The sequence below is a fragment of the Physella acuta genome, unplaced genomic scaffold (assembly GCF_028476545.2).
Source record: "Physella acuta isolate Inbredline_101_S28 unplaced genomic scaffold, ASM2847654v3 ptg000090l, whole genome shotgun sequence".
Taxonomy (NCBI): Eukaryota; Metazoa; Mollusca; class Gastropoda; family Physidae; genus Physella; species Physella acuta.
In genome coordinates, this window is record NW_026731610.1 from 608,924 (window position 1) to 623,828 (window position 14,905).

Below are 14,905 nucleotides of genomic sequence, written 5' to 3' on the forward strand. Positions count from 1 at the left end.
CGGGAAGTGCCCTATGGCGCATCCGACCAATTTGTTATATATACATATATATATATATATATATATATATATATATATATATATATATATATATACATATATATATATATATATATATACATATATATATATATATATATATATATATATATATATATATATATATATATATATATATATATGTAACTAGGGTGGGCCTAGTTACTAGTCACTATTGTTGAGAACGCGATAGTGCAGGTGTTGGACTGATAAGCCAACTGATAACGATCATAAAGCCACGGCGTAGTTTGGAAGGATACGACAAGCGCTGTCAACTTTGACACGACTTGGCTGACGAAACAGTGCAGATGTTATATTAAATCGGACTGTACGACAGAAGCGGCGTAATTAACATTCTGATGCAACGATTAGAATCGATTACGATTACGATTATGATAGAACCGAATACGACTACGGATACGAAGGGGATATAAGGAAGGCGACGGCTGAGCTCGCAGTCTCTCTCTCTCTCTCGATCAGTCAGTCTGTGTGGCAGTATCAAGTTGGTTATATTGTGTTAAGAAGGACGATAGACATGTGTATTCAGTTATATGAAGACTAGTGAGGACTGTTGGGAGTCAGTTGATTCAAACTATTATTGTGAAGCATTCCTTTTGATTCAGTATATTATTGTGAAGCATTTCTTTGATTCATGTAATAAAAGGATCAATAGCGAACCTGCATCTTCGAGTATCTATACTGTGGTCGATGTTGTGTAGAATGAGTGGTTAGACTCGGTAACATTTGGCGTTGTCGAGCAGAACTCGTTAACATTTGGCACTACAGGCAAATAGTCTCGTTACATTTGGCCCTGCGAGCAGGGTAGTCATCGTTACATTTGGCGTTGCGAGCAGAAGATGCAACTAGCCTCGGTTACATATATATATATATATATATATATATATATATATATATATATATATATATATATATATATACATATATATATATATATACATATATATATATATATATATATATATATATATATATATATATATATATATATATATATATATATATATATATATATATACATATATATATATATATATATATATATATATATATATATATATATATATATATATATATATGTATAAATGGTGACAGGACACATAATCTCAGGACAAATGATCTCAGGACAAATGATCTCAAGGACAAATGATCTCACGGACAAAAGATACCAGGACAAAATATATCAGGACAAATGATACCACGGACAATTGATCTCAGACAAAAATATCTCAGACAAAATATCTCACACTTAAGTTGTAATAGTGTAGTTGATGATTTTAGCTGATCTGAAATATTTTTTAATTGTATATAGGTGGTTATAAATACAGCTGGATGTAGCATGTTTTCTCTAGCACTGGCAGGTTCACGTCATTGTGTCACAATCCCCCCCCCCCCCTTCTCCACCCTTGTCGGGATTTGTCAAATTTGCTTTCAAAAGACTATGTAACACTCTAATTAATCTCTTAATTAAGTGAAATTATCATTTTTCTGTATACATTTTGCTTTTTTGTGCCTTGGTGTCATCCCCCTAAATGGTGTCGCCTGGTGCGGTCCGCGCCCCCTTACCGCCCCCCCCCCCCCCCCACACCCTTCGCTAACGCCACTGCGATTTTTTTTCTTACTAAAGTTTCTTAAATATTAAAATATGAAAGTTCAAAAGGGGAAACAAGAAAAATGTTAATTTGATTTCCGATCTTCAATATTTATTTTAATGGATTAACCTTTGTTCCTTGACTTTCTCAAAGCAATGTCTCCAAAATAAAGAAACATGATTATACACATAGAGACCTCTTTTGAAGCTTCTAAAATGTTCTGTCCATTGATACGTGTCGCACAACAGTATAACTTCGGGTACTGTTAATTAAGTGATCCAAAATAACGCAGTAGATATGGGGTCAATCGTTTATGACGTCCATAAAATTGGATCTTGGATAAGCGTGAAAACATACCGTGTGAATGAGAATGTGCTTAGACTATCTAAAATTGTTCTTTATTGAAAGAGTTATCGCGCCGGGACGCTGTACACTGGCTCTCGCTTTTAAAGGCTTTTTTACCCACTATTTTTTATAGAGTCAGAGATATGCAGGCAGTTATAAATGTTTTTATATTGAAGAATTGAAGAATCTGTAGACTGAAATTTTTAGTGTTATTTGTGGCTGTCTAACTATCAACGATTATATGGGTTCGGGTAAATTTGGCTAATCAACATGACGTCATTATATTACTTTCACCCATAGTTACGCTGCATATGTTTCCATAACAAACCGCCTCTCCCCCTTTTTTGAGGTCGCGCTGACCGTTAGACCTACACACCTGACCAAACGAACACATTATACACTTGCTGATATTTAAATATTTAATTGTAACTTGGTTATTTTACTATAAGTAAAATTAGTTAGATAGGAGTAAAGCAAATAGTAAAAATTAGTTAGATAAGAGTAAATGATATAGTAAAGATCAGTTAGATAGGAGTAAAGGATATAGTAAAAATTAGTTAGATAGGAGTAGGAGATCAATTTGTGTGTAAAAAAAGAACATTATAATTTTACATTGAATTGGACATTTTGTGTTTGTTTCCATCACTAAACTGTGTCAGGTTTCATTTTAAAGAAGACGATAACAAGGTACGTTCTCTGGACTGGATGTGTATTACAGTATACATCCTCTGAATCATTTAAATTACACTTAATACGGGACTCCGCGGATTGCTGATTTGTGTCTGGTGATGTTTTTTCTAGTTTGTCTGCATTTTACTTTATCTGCCTCTTTGAACTGAAATCGTCACTTGTGTTCTGCTGCCGTACAAAATCGTCAAGAGCCCGTCTATTTATGTCCAATATGTCTTATTGTCGCTATACCGTCCAGATGTGTCGCAAAGAATTTCCAGTCATTTAATTGTCCGCCGCCATGAAATCTAAAACGGTAATTCTACACATGTTATGGATATGTGAATCAGTTAGGGCATATTATTCATCCATCGTACAGTTTCTCGATAGCCACAATGTCTTCCTGTCTGTCGACAACTATGTGGATAAAGTGTGGCGGGTCTGCTACTCAGTTCTTTGATTTCAGGACTATGGTGTAGGGGTTTTCATTTGTAGATTTTAAAACGTTTCAATCTGTGGCCGGCTCACAAAGTTCTGAGAGAGCGTCCTCTAACAGCTCCATGAGTATATCAACGTAAATCTACGATTTCTTTGTATATAGTTGTTATTTGCTGAAATGTTTCACTTCAATGTTTAGCAATCTTTGCGTTTTGGTTTTGTTCTCAGTCGTTGTTTGGGCGACAACAGCTGCTATGAGCAATAATTTTTTTTTTATATATATTTTGTTCGAATTCATCATCTGTGAAGGTAAAAAGTTATACCTCCATCTTGCTTTTGCCTACGACCCTTCCAGTTACCCACATTCTCATCTCCCGCCACCCCACCCCCCTCACTTTTGATAAATTATTTCAGCACACAAATCGCTGGTCATCTGACTTAGCTTCCAATTATATCATTGGCTTGACCTACTCGTCTACACATAACGCATTGTCCAAGGCTTACATTATTCTTGGTGATAAATAATGCTAATAAAATAAAAGTTTGCAAACTTCTAGTGCAGCTAAATCTCACTTAGGAACAACAGTAGATTATTTTCATTTTCATCTTGTCCCTTGTTTTATTTTTTTTTTTTTTTTTTTTTTAATTTTTATTTTTTTACGTCTCAGTGTTGTAGATTTGTCTTTCAGCGCGCCCAGCCAATGAGTGGTGGCAGTAGCTGATTTTTACTACGTTCATCATGCGACATAAGAAGACTGGTGCAGATTTACAATTCCAACTATTCCTGAAACTTTCATTCTCAAAATTTTACATATTATTTACAGAATAAAATTTGTATTTTAATGGGGTGGGGGTGGGGGCGGGGTGGGTTATTTCATGGGCCAAAAGTACTATGCTGTATCTGAACATTTAAAGTTAGAATTGGGACAATATTTGGCTATAATAAATGGAAGTGATGGGTTATATTAGGCTTTATATTAACGGAATTTTCTTCAAAGGTTGTTCTGGGCTTCCTAGAGGAGGGGGGGGGGGGGGGGGGGTACAAATAGTTGTAACTGAAATATACAAGAAAACCATGATATATTATGTACAATAGTTAGTCATTTGCATTCACCCTTTCCATTTGTACCTATTTCTGCAGACAGTCTTCATTTTTTTTTTTAATTGTTTACATAATCAAAATTTTAAAATAATTAAACTTCAAAACAAACGTATTAATTAATTAATTGAGTTGGCAATGTACAGAGATGATCGTTAAATCAAATATGTTGAACGTATTTGAATTACATGAATGGACAAATTTATAAGAGAGAAACGGTGGTGGTTCAGTGACAGGGAAGTTTGGTTGGGGGGGGGTGGGTTGTTGGTTGTGGCGGGCCAGGCGCTGGAAGCGTTGTTGCGTGAAATAAACGCTGTGGTGTGCTATTTATAGCGTCATGTTGCGTGACATGACTGCTAAAAGGGGGAGATAAACTCTCCCAGTCTCTCTTATCCCGGAACGGTGATCCAAAACTTTAACTAAATTCTGTTAAGTACAACTTGATTTTGAAGGATGCAATATAAACTTTTAACGATCAAAATATTCAAGTCAGTTTCACGTCTTTTAAAATTTTGCAGGTCATTGAGCTAAAGCGTTTCTATATATTTTAGAGCAAGTTAAATATTCTATTGTAAAATATAATTTAACAGGTGACAAAACTACTCATTTACAAATATTAATACTTATAATGAATATAACCAATACAGTTATCAATTCAGTTTTCTTAGTATTTTTTTTTATTTTCTTCAACAAAAACTTAGATTTTTAGTTGCTTCCCCTTGTTAAAATCAATTTTCAAAATGGGAAGCAACTACAACAAAATAATAATGCACATATATTATATTTTTCAAAAAACGCTATATACTTAGGACAGGGGTCGGCAACCTTTTGAAACGGAAGAGCTAAAAGTCACAATTTACCAAATTCCTCAGTTTTTAAAGAGCCAATAACATTTTAATTTCAATATTATGATATTTAATTATGATTATATATATATATATATATATATATATATATATATATATATATATATATATATATATATATATATATATATATGTATATATATATATATATATATATATATATATATATATATATATATATATATATATATATATATATATATATATAAAGATTTAATAAAAAGATTTAAGTTGTATCCCCTGGTTCCAAAGACTTTCCAAATGGGAAGCAACTAATACAAATAACTAACTAAGGTGAATCAATTCTATTTTTCAACAATACAATATATTTAACGTTAATATTTATTAAACAGTGTTTTTTTTTTCGCAGGTTACATTTATAACTAGCGAGTTTGTTTATTTACAAAATATACATCAAATCCCCGTAACACTTAGAAAATAAAGATATTCTGTAATAGTAAGTGCGTTGATTTTAAAATTATTGTCCCTTTTTCAGGGGATCCAAAATTTGAGTTATTTTAAAGTTAATACAATAATTTATCAAAAGCTATTTCAAATCTCTAAAAATTCAGTTGGTCAATGTAGTAATGCTTTTCTTCACACTTTAGAGCAAATTAATTATTCAGAAAGTTAAAACTTATCAAGAATGGACAGAATATATCCTAACCATAGTAATACTTGTGTTAAATATAACACACTAAACAATTACTTTCTTTTGCATTGTATTCTTTTTATTTTCTCTTACAACAACTTAGGATATTATTTGCTTCCCCTGTTTAGTATGGATTTTTTTTTATATGTCCGTATGTCTGTGTGTGTGTGTGTGTCTGTGTGTGTGTCTGTCTGTGTGTAAACACGATAACTTGAGTACCGTTACAGCTAGGTTAATAACATTGCATATATAAGTATTTTATCAAAATCGTAGATCCGTATAAACTTTTGAGCGATTTCCGATAACCGGAAGTGGTACTTTTTTCTACTTTGAATTGTTTAAAAGCCTATAACTTGAGTACTATTTAGGATAGATAAATGAAATTTCAAATTTAAGTAAAAGATTTACTTCTCTACCTTCTGTCAAATTTTGAGTAATTTCCGTTGACCGGAAGTACTAATTTACGCTATGTCCTATTTCTCAAAAAAAAAACGCATGTAAATTTATAAAGTACTAATAATATATTTCTATGAGATTCTATTCTATTTTTTAAAAAAAATTAAGTAATTAAAAATCATGTCTGAAATTCAAAGTTATATAAGAATATTCGAGAAAGTTTTGGGGAGATCACTCCCGGTTTATTTCTTTCTCAGTCATTATGAGGCGACAAAATCTACTATGAGCAATTATTTCTCTTTATTCTTCCACTATATTCTGTATACGAGAAGGTAAAAGGGTACTCTTATTGCCTCCCACCAAGTGAATTCTCCATTAAATAGAGAATCCATGAGAGTAGGCTACTAATTTATATCATCAAAAAACATACAGCTATACGAGTTATGTAGAAACATGTGTTGAGGAAACAATTATTTGTTATCTTCAAGTATGCAGCGTGTCTTGATGTCATGTTGGGATTTGTCTGATTGCTCCTCCAGCACATAATCTGTAGCTGTTTTTCTAACCTTGAGAATAGATGACAACTTCTCATTGGGAAACTTAGTCACTGCCCACACAGTCTCCTTGAACATGAATGGCTGCCATATGCCTTGTGTGCTGGGAGTGTCTGTGTGATTATTTTTAATCATTCTAACAATCTGAACACATGACCTGGTTCTCGGGTGTTCAGTCCACTTAAAATTTCAGGGGCTTATTTAGATGACATTCCCAGGATTTGCTTGCCACCATCTAAAAATTCAGGTTCAATTGACGGTGATCTGTTTCGTCTTGGTTGTAAATAAACAACAACTTCCGGATTGTTCTGTGTGAACTCCAGCAAATGACTCTCAATAAATTCACACATTTGCTTACTTCCACCATGTGACTTGCAAACTCTGAAGGTTATTCGCTTAAGTTGACAAATAAAGCGTCCAACACCATTATGCAGGACATGTTTCAATAAAGGTTTTGAAGTAGCTTCGTTTGACATTTCCTTTTGTTTGTTTTTCAACTTACATTTCAATATCAGATGTCTTTCGTAATTTGTCTCTTTTTTTTTTTTTTTTTTTTTATCAGTAATAATTATTTATTTGATAGATTTTACACAGCATCAAAGACATGAACATCAATTGCATATATAATAATCAAATGGAGAAAATAAAATGGCATAAGAACTAGACTAAAATAAGGTGTGCAAACTAGGTTTCTCTTGACTGCTTAGTTTACTGTGCTTTGTCCTTAGTTGAGGAGTCAAAAGTTCACATTGTAGCCACTCATGGACAGAAATAGAAACGACCGTGGGAGGAGTGTCTCTGTAATACACATACTGATCTATCATTCCAAAACTTTCCATGACATAAAATTGACCCTTGACAAAGAGGGCACGCTACCTTGTAAAATCCGCCAGTCCGGTTGAGTGGGGGGAAGTGTTTGTGTGTGTGTGGGGGGGGGGGGGGGTGAGGTGTGTATCTCTTTCTAGTTTCGTAATAGGTCTCTTGATTTCAAGGGAGCCAAAACAAATATCAACAATTTTTCAAAGGAGCATAGTTATCTCGAGGTTTACCAACTTAAATAATTCAGCAATTCCTTGAGCTAGTGCTTTCTAAACACCACATAGAGTCAAATAACATTAAAATATATACATAATTTTCAAGAATAGAAATAATATCCCATATTAAAATATTAAAATAAATGTTGTTTATAATAAATTAAACAAGTTTTTTTGTTCTCGTTATACTATTGTTTTCTTATCTTTATCAGAAACATAAGATTCTGGTTGTTTCCCCTGTTTACAATGACTTTGTAAATGGGAAGCAATTAATGCAAATAAAAATCTTAGGTAAATGGATTCTATTTTTCAACTATGCCAGGGGTCGGCAACCTTTTGAAATGGGAGAGCTAAAAGTTACAATTTGCAAAATCTCCCAGTTTTTAAAGAGACACGCATTTTTTTTCAATAATGTGGCATATGATTAGGTTTAGGTATATAAATTTAAAATAAATTGGTTTAAAATAATATTTATTCATATAAAAACATACGCATGCTGCGCATACACCATAATAAAGTATTTTAGCTAGCTCTGCTGGGATAATAAAATAAAAGTATATAACCTTAGCTCTATCCCTACCCAATTTGAAAACTAATAACTAAAAAACTATGCCGCTCTAGTCAAATAAATACACATTTACTCATACAAAAATGATTTCTGAATAAAATAACAATTACTATTGAAAATATTTGAAAAAAAAATAAAATATGCATTTCGATTGTGGAAAGCATGGCCAAGGGGATGACCACAACACTCTTCTATGGGGATATGCCTTGTGCCCAAGTAGCTGTCAGCAAACAATCTACTCCACAAATTCTTAGTGTTCGTATCTTGTTTAAAGTTATTTTTTTTACAGTATAATATTTCTATGAGTTAAGAAGATAAAATAATATAATTTTATGGAACTGGCGAACATACATGTAGTATTAAGTATGCACCATTTATTTTGATAGTAAGACGATTCATGCACAAGTGAAGTAAATACATATTCACCATTTTACACACACTTCGATTTTTTTTTACTAAAGTTTCTTAAATGTGTAAAATATGTTCGTTCAAAATTTAAAAAAAAAAACAAACTTTTAAAAAAAGTTTGTTTGATTTCCAAGCTCCAATATTCTTTTTATGGATTAATTTTCGTTCCTTGATTTTCTCACTGCAGTGTCTACGAAATAATGTAACATGATTACCGAAGAAATTTCGTTTAATGTTTTAATTTTTTCTACTTTTGTCAACTCGTTGATGTTCATTAAAGAAGAAATTTTAAAAGTGTAACGAATAGTCGAAATTGCTTTTCGGTAATAGTGGGGTTTTATGTTTGTTTCGTAGACATTGTTTTCGTCAACTCGTTTCTGTGAATTTATACGTGCCGTACAACCGAATAACTTCAGGTTTTGTTAATAAAGACATTTCTCGTGTTAATGCGATCTGAAAATTAAAGACTTATTTAATTCAATTGACATTTGTTTATGCCAGGCCTACAAAGACATATATTTAGCACAAAACGGAACGCCCAAACGTTTCTGTCTAAGGATTGTCAACAAATGACGTTACTTTTTAACCAACTACAGATCACAACTTGTTGGGATCAGACCTACCTTTCCAAATCAGCAAGTTAATACAACACATCTGAGGATGTAAAAGTCGGTACATCGCTAACATTGTACATTGAGCAATCAGAGATAAGTGATTGGATCATGACGTTGTACGTTTTACTTATTGTTGTACTTATTCAGTTCTAGTCTACACCTCTAATTGTCGACGCCTCATCATTAAACTAGTCTACACCCCCCCCCCAGCACTAGTCTACACCTCCCCAGCACTAATCTACACCTCCCCCAGTACTTGTCTACACCTCCCCCAGTACTTGTCTACACCTCCCCCAGTAATAGTCTACACCTACCCAGCACTAGTCTACACCTCCCCTAGCACTAGTCTACACCTCCCCTAGCACTAGTCTACACCTCCCCAGTACTAATCTACACCTCCCCAGCACTAATCTACACCTCCCCTAGCACTAGTCTACACCTCCCCTAGCACTAGTCTACACCTCCCCTAGCACTAGTCTACACCTCCCCTAGCACTTGTCTACACCTCCCCTAGCACTAGTCTACTCATCCCCTAGCACTAGTCTAGACCTCCACCAGCACTAGTCCACCTCCCCCAGCACTAGTCCACCTCCCCCAGCACTAGTCTACACCTCCCATAGCACTAGTCTACACCTCCCCCAGCATTAGTCTACACCTCCCCCAGCACTAGTCTACTCATCCCCTAGCACTAGTCTAGACCTCCACCAGCACTAGTCCACCTCCCCCAGCACTAGTCCACCTCCCCTAGCACTAGTCAACACCTCCCCTAGCATTAGTTTACACCTCCCCCAGCACTAGTCTACACCTCCCCTAGCACTAGTCTACACCTCCCCTAGCACTAGTCTAATGCAGGAAGTAGAAGGACACTTACATCCTGTACTGTACATCATTCGGAAACTCCGGCAGAAAGGAACAATGCTATAATAGAAAGGGAATTCTTGGCAATAGCTTGGGCAATAACCAAGTTATCAAAGTACCTATTAAGGGCACCTTTTACATTAATGAATGACCATTTACCCCTCTTTGCCCTGGAAAGGAAAAAAAATATATTAAGAAATGCTAAATTAACAACATGGGCATTGCTACTACAGGATTACAAGTTTTACATAGTCTATATCCCAGGTACACAGAATCAGATAGCTGATATTTTATCTAGGAAATAATAAGGCACACATAGGTTCTGTTGATGCACGAATATACTGATATAGATCATATGCATATGACTGGACATACATAAAGTATGTGTTCTGATGAACGCAGTGGGTTGTATAAGAAATGTTTGGTGTGAGATGATGAATACTGGATTACACTGAGAATTACGCTAATTTAGTAGGATTGTAAGGAACATTAGGAATGACTATTAGATATATGATTATTATATGATTACTATTAAAATTGCCGAGTTATTGAGTTATCGATTAAGGGGATCTCACTGATTAAATATGAAACAATGTGGTGGTGTAAGATAATATGCATGATTTCTAATTAATTAATAAAATGTGATAGACCACATATTCTATCATGAGGTGTTTATAATTACAGTTATAATGTTGAAGTACGTGTTTACATGTTGTAACATACGTTGAGTTCATGATATAGTATGTTACCAAAGATATTATGTTGAATTCATGTTGTTTCTATGTTGTTGACACATCTCATATACTTGTACGGACGTATTGTGGAGATAATGAGATTCTGTGTGTGCTGGGACATAGAGTGATGTGATATTATGACATGCTACTTAATTTTTTGTTTCATAATGCTGGAACTGATGATGGTATTGACATATTACGCTGTGTGTATGTTATGATGAGAACAACCACACATATGCCAACTGGTGGTACTGTGGCTCTGTTCGCCATCACACATAGTTTTGGTTTAAACTAATGTGGCGTTTGGTTTTTATGTTTATTATAGCAACTGTTGGGAGAAGATGGACAATGCCGATGTAATACCCAATATCTTGTCTGGATGGACTGAGATTCTAAGACCAACCATTGATATAATATGAATGCCAGTATATTTGGAATATAATAATCTGTTGTGAGAGTAAAGTTAAAAACTTGAATGTATGAATTAATTAGGAGTTGATAATATACTGACATAGTTGATATTGTTAGGTTAAACAATGTATTGTACTTAGCTACGTGAGTAGAAGCTAATACTATTAGCTTCAGTGGGATAGGGGGGGGGTGTAATGTTATGATGCATGTTATGGTCTATATTATAGATCGGCGCGAGTGAATGTTGGTGCGAAAGGTATGTTGAACGCATGGAATGATGACGCGTATAGTGCGACAGTGACATTCTGGTGTAGAGACTGGTTGCTGGGGGTAAGGCGGGGTAAATCCACACACGGGATAATTCCACACACGGGGTAATTCCACACACTATATACTGATTACTCTCTATTTTAAAAGGGAGTCAAGTTTAATTAAGCGTTACTATTCCCTGTTTCTAAGAGGCATTTTCAGTACTTTCTGTTATTGTTAGAGAAGCGTTCATCTACAATCAGAGCAAGAATTTTAATTTTATCTGCATCTATCTTCAAACATCCTTACGTAAGTACAACCCCTGCACTTTTTAAGAAAAAAAATATTTTGTCTTATTTTTAATTTTTGTCAATTATTTATTAATTTTATGAAAGCTTAATCATTTTTGTTAATAGTAACAATTAATGATGCTAGATTAAGCCTTTTATTTAGAACAGGAAAGCATATTGTTCTCATTAGTAGGTGTGGGGCAATTCCACACACATGGTGTGGGGCAATTCCATACCATATAGTTTGGAATGTCCCATGTTGCTTTTTATACTCTTTAGAGGGTTTAGCTATTATTGTAAATCATTTTAACTGGTTGTGGCTAATTCTGTAATGCACAACTCATGATTTAATTTTAAAAAGTGCTTACATAGTACTAGATCTAGAATATAGTACTTTTATTATTTTTAAAAGACTTTGCTATTAAAATTACCACAGACTTCTTTTATTTCTTTATCTATTATTATTTTTTCTGTACTTATATTATTTATCATAATTTATGCAATATTTATAGCTAAACATCCCCATTTCTAATATTTAATTTTGTTCTTATTTCAGAATGGTCCACAATTATAAACGAATAACTTCGGCCTATGACAGATGATATCAGAATTCAGGAGGAAGAAATTGAGGCTTTCTCTTCATTCAGTGATGAAGAGTGGTTGCCCTCATGCAAAATTGTTTCCAAGGGGAAAAATGTTCTTTACAATTTTTAAATACATGAATTTTTTAAATGTTCATAATGTTCGTGGAATTGCCCCACTTGCCATGCTTTTGTAATAAAAGTGAAATATTTAAAAATTGTATTTTGTTTTATGAATGATCTCTATATTTCTTTGCCATCTTATAGTTAATACATGTCTAGTTATACACTCAATATTATATTGAGGTAGTGTTAGTTTTAGATGTTTTACAAACTGTCAAAATTGTATAAAATGAGTGTGCAAAATTACAATAATTTATATATACTCAATGTATGAGAAGGTACAATACTACTTGTATTAGCACACACCTAGTTTATTCTTCATTAAATGGAGAACGGAGGAGAGTACTAGAATAATTTACATAAGAAGCAAACAAGGTTGGCCGTTGAACCCTGTTACAGAAACATTTTAAACAAGGCTTAATTAAATCATGGTATTTAATTATGCTAATCAAATAATTATTGGCAAACTTCGAGTGCAGCTACATGCCATGTACGAACAACAACATATAATTTACATTTTGACCTTGTCCCTTGATTCCAAGGGATCCAAAAACTTCTGAATGATGTGAATTAATTATCCATAATTCAGATGAGCGGTGGTTTCCCATGTGGACAAATGCAGCCGGTCATTGAGCTAATGCTTTTCTACATATTTTAGTGCAAACTAATTATTCAGAATTCCAAAAATTATTAAGCATTGACAAAAAATTAGGTAAGAAATAGTAAAAGCGGCGTTAAATATAATAAATCAAACAATCATTTTAGACTGTATTGTATTATTACTGCTGTTTTCTAACAAAAATTTTAGTATGCGGGTTGCTTCCCCTAGTTGCTATAAATTTTAATATGGGATACAACAAACAAAAAGAAATATTCTCTTGTTGTCTCGATTCCGCTCAGGGTAGTTCCGCGATGTATCTAACGTTAACTTATGTTACGCCTTAATAAAAATTTAAAATGGAGAATTACACATGTCATATATATGTCTAACAGTTTGGGCACATTATTCCTCTATCTTACAGTAGCAAAATAATCACATTGTCTTCTTGTTTGGCGATAATGATGTGGATGAGGTATGGCGTCTATGCCACAGAGTGCTTGGGTTTCACGATACTGATGTTAGAGATTTAATTCGTAGATTTTAAAACGTTTCGGTCTTTGGTCAGCTCACAGTTCTAAGACAGCGTTCTCTAACAGCTCCATGAGTATATACACGTACATCTACGAGTTCCTTTTGTATAGTTGTTATTTTGTGATGTGTGTTACTTAAATGTTTTGCAATCTTTGCTTATAGTAACATAAGTTACTATACGCAATCATGTTTTAAATATTTTGTTTGAATTAATTATCTGAGACGTTAAAAGTGTTAAGCCGCCATCTCGCCTTGCCTGAGACCCCCACCAGATAACCGCATTCTCACCCCCCCCCCATCTCACCCACACTTTTGGTAAGTTATGTCAGCACCCAGATCGTTGGTCATGTGACATAGCGACCAATCATATCATTGGGTTGACCAGGGTCAGATAAAGCTCGTTAGCTGGGAACAGCCACTCTTCTAGGAGAGACAACTCCAAAATCAAAATACTACTGCCTTGTAGTTTGTTCTTGGTTGGACAAAGGCTATGGAAGCAAATCCAAAAGGAAAAGCAGGCGCGTAACCAGTTGACACGTATCCTTAATTGTGATGGAGGTGTGGTCGAGTCGGCAAAAAGCTCATGGTTGATAAAATTCGAAAAAGTCTCGAGTTCAAACCCTCTTGCAGATAAGGCTCGATCCCCTCCAACACTAAAAATTAAGAACGAAGAAGAAGAAGAATGGGTTGAGCAACACGCGTACAACTAACGTGATACGCAAAATGGAGGAAATCCTAAATCGCTTTTATTCTCTTCTTACTGGCTTTCACACGCGGTGTGTAGGGCCATTATCGGGTAAGATAGTTTAGCGTCCCAATAACAAATAAAATACTTAAAAAAAACTTTTAAAAAAAACACGTTTTTCTTGTGGACTAAAAAGTAAAAAATAAATTTTTAATCATTTGATGACAAAAAACGTGGGTACGTTCACCATCAAATTTCCCGACCCATCTGCCCGACCCACGTTTTTTGTCATCAAATGTATGAAAATTTATTTTTTACTTTTTAGTCCACAAGAAAAACGTGTTTTTTTTAAAAGTTTTTTTTAAGTATTTTATTTTCTCCTTTTCAGTCCGTTGCTACACATGAAAAACGTGGTTTTTAAAAAGTTTTTTATATAGTTTATTTTCTACTTTATCTAATCACTTGATTAAGTATGACTTGACTAAGTGTTTTTAAATACACGGACTAAAAAATCTTGAGCGACCGATACGCTTTAAACAGAGAAAGGGTG

The 14,905-nt window shown here is 33.9% G+C and overlaps 1 pseudogene; it reads right to left on the minus strand.

The window, feature by feature from the left end:
* Positions 1–6,584: 6,584 nt before the first annotated feature.
* On the minus strand, positions 6,585–7,144 carry LOC131928123 (large ribosomal subunit protein mL43-like; annotated as a pseudogene).
* Between the last annotated feature and the right edge of the window lie 7,761 nt (positions 7,145–14,905).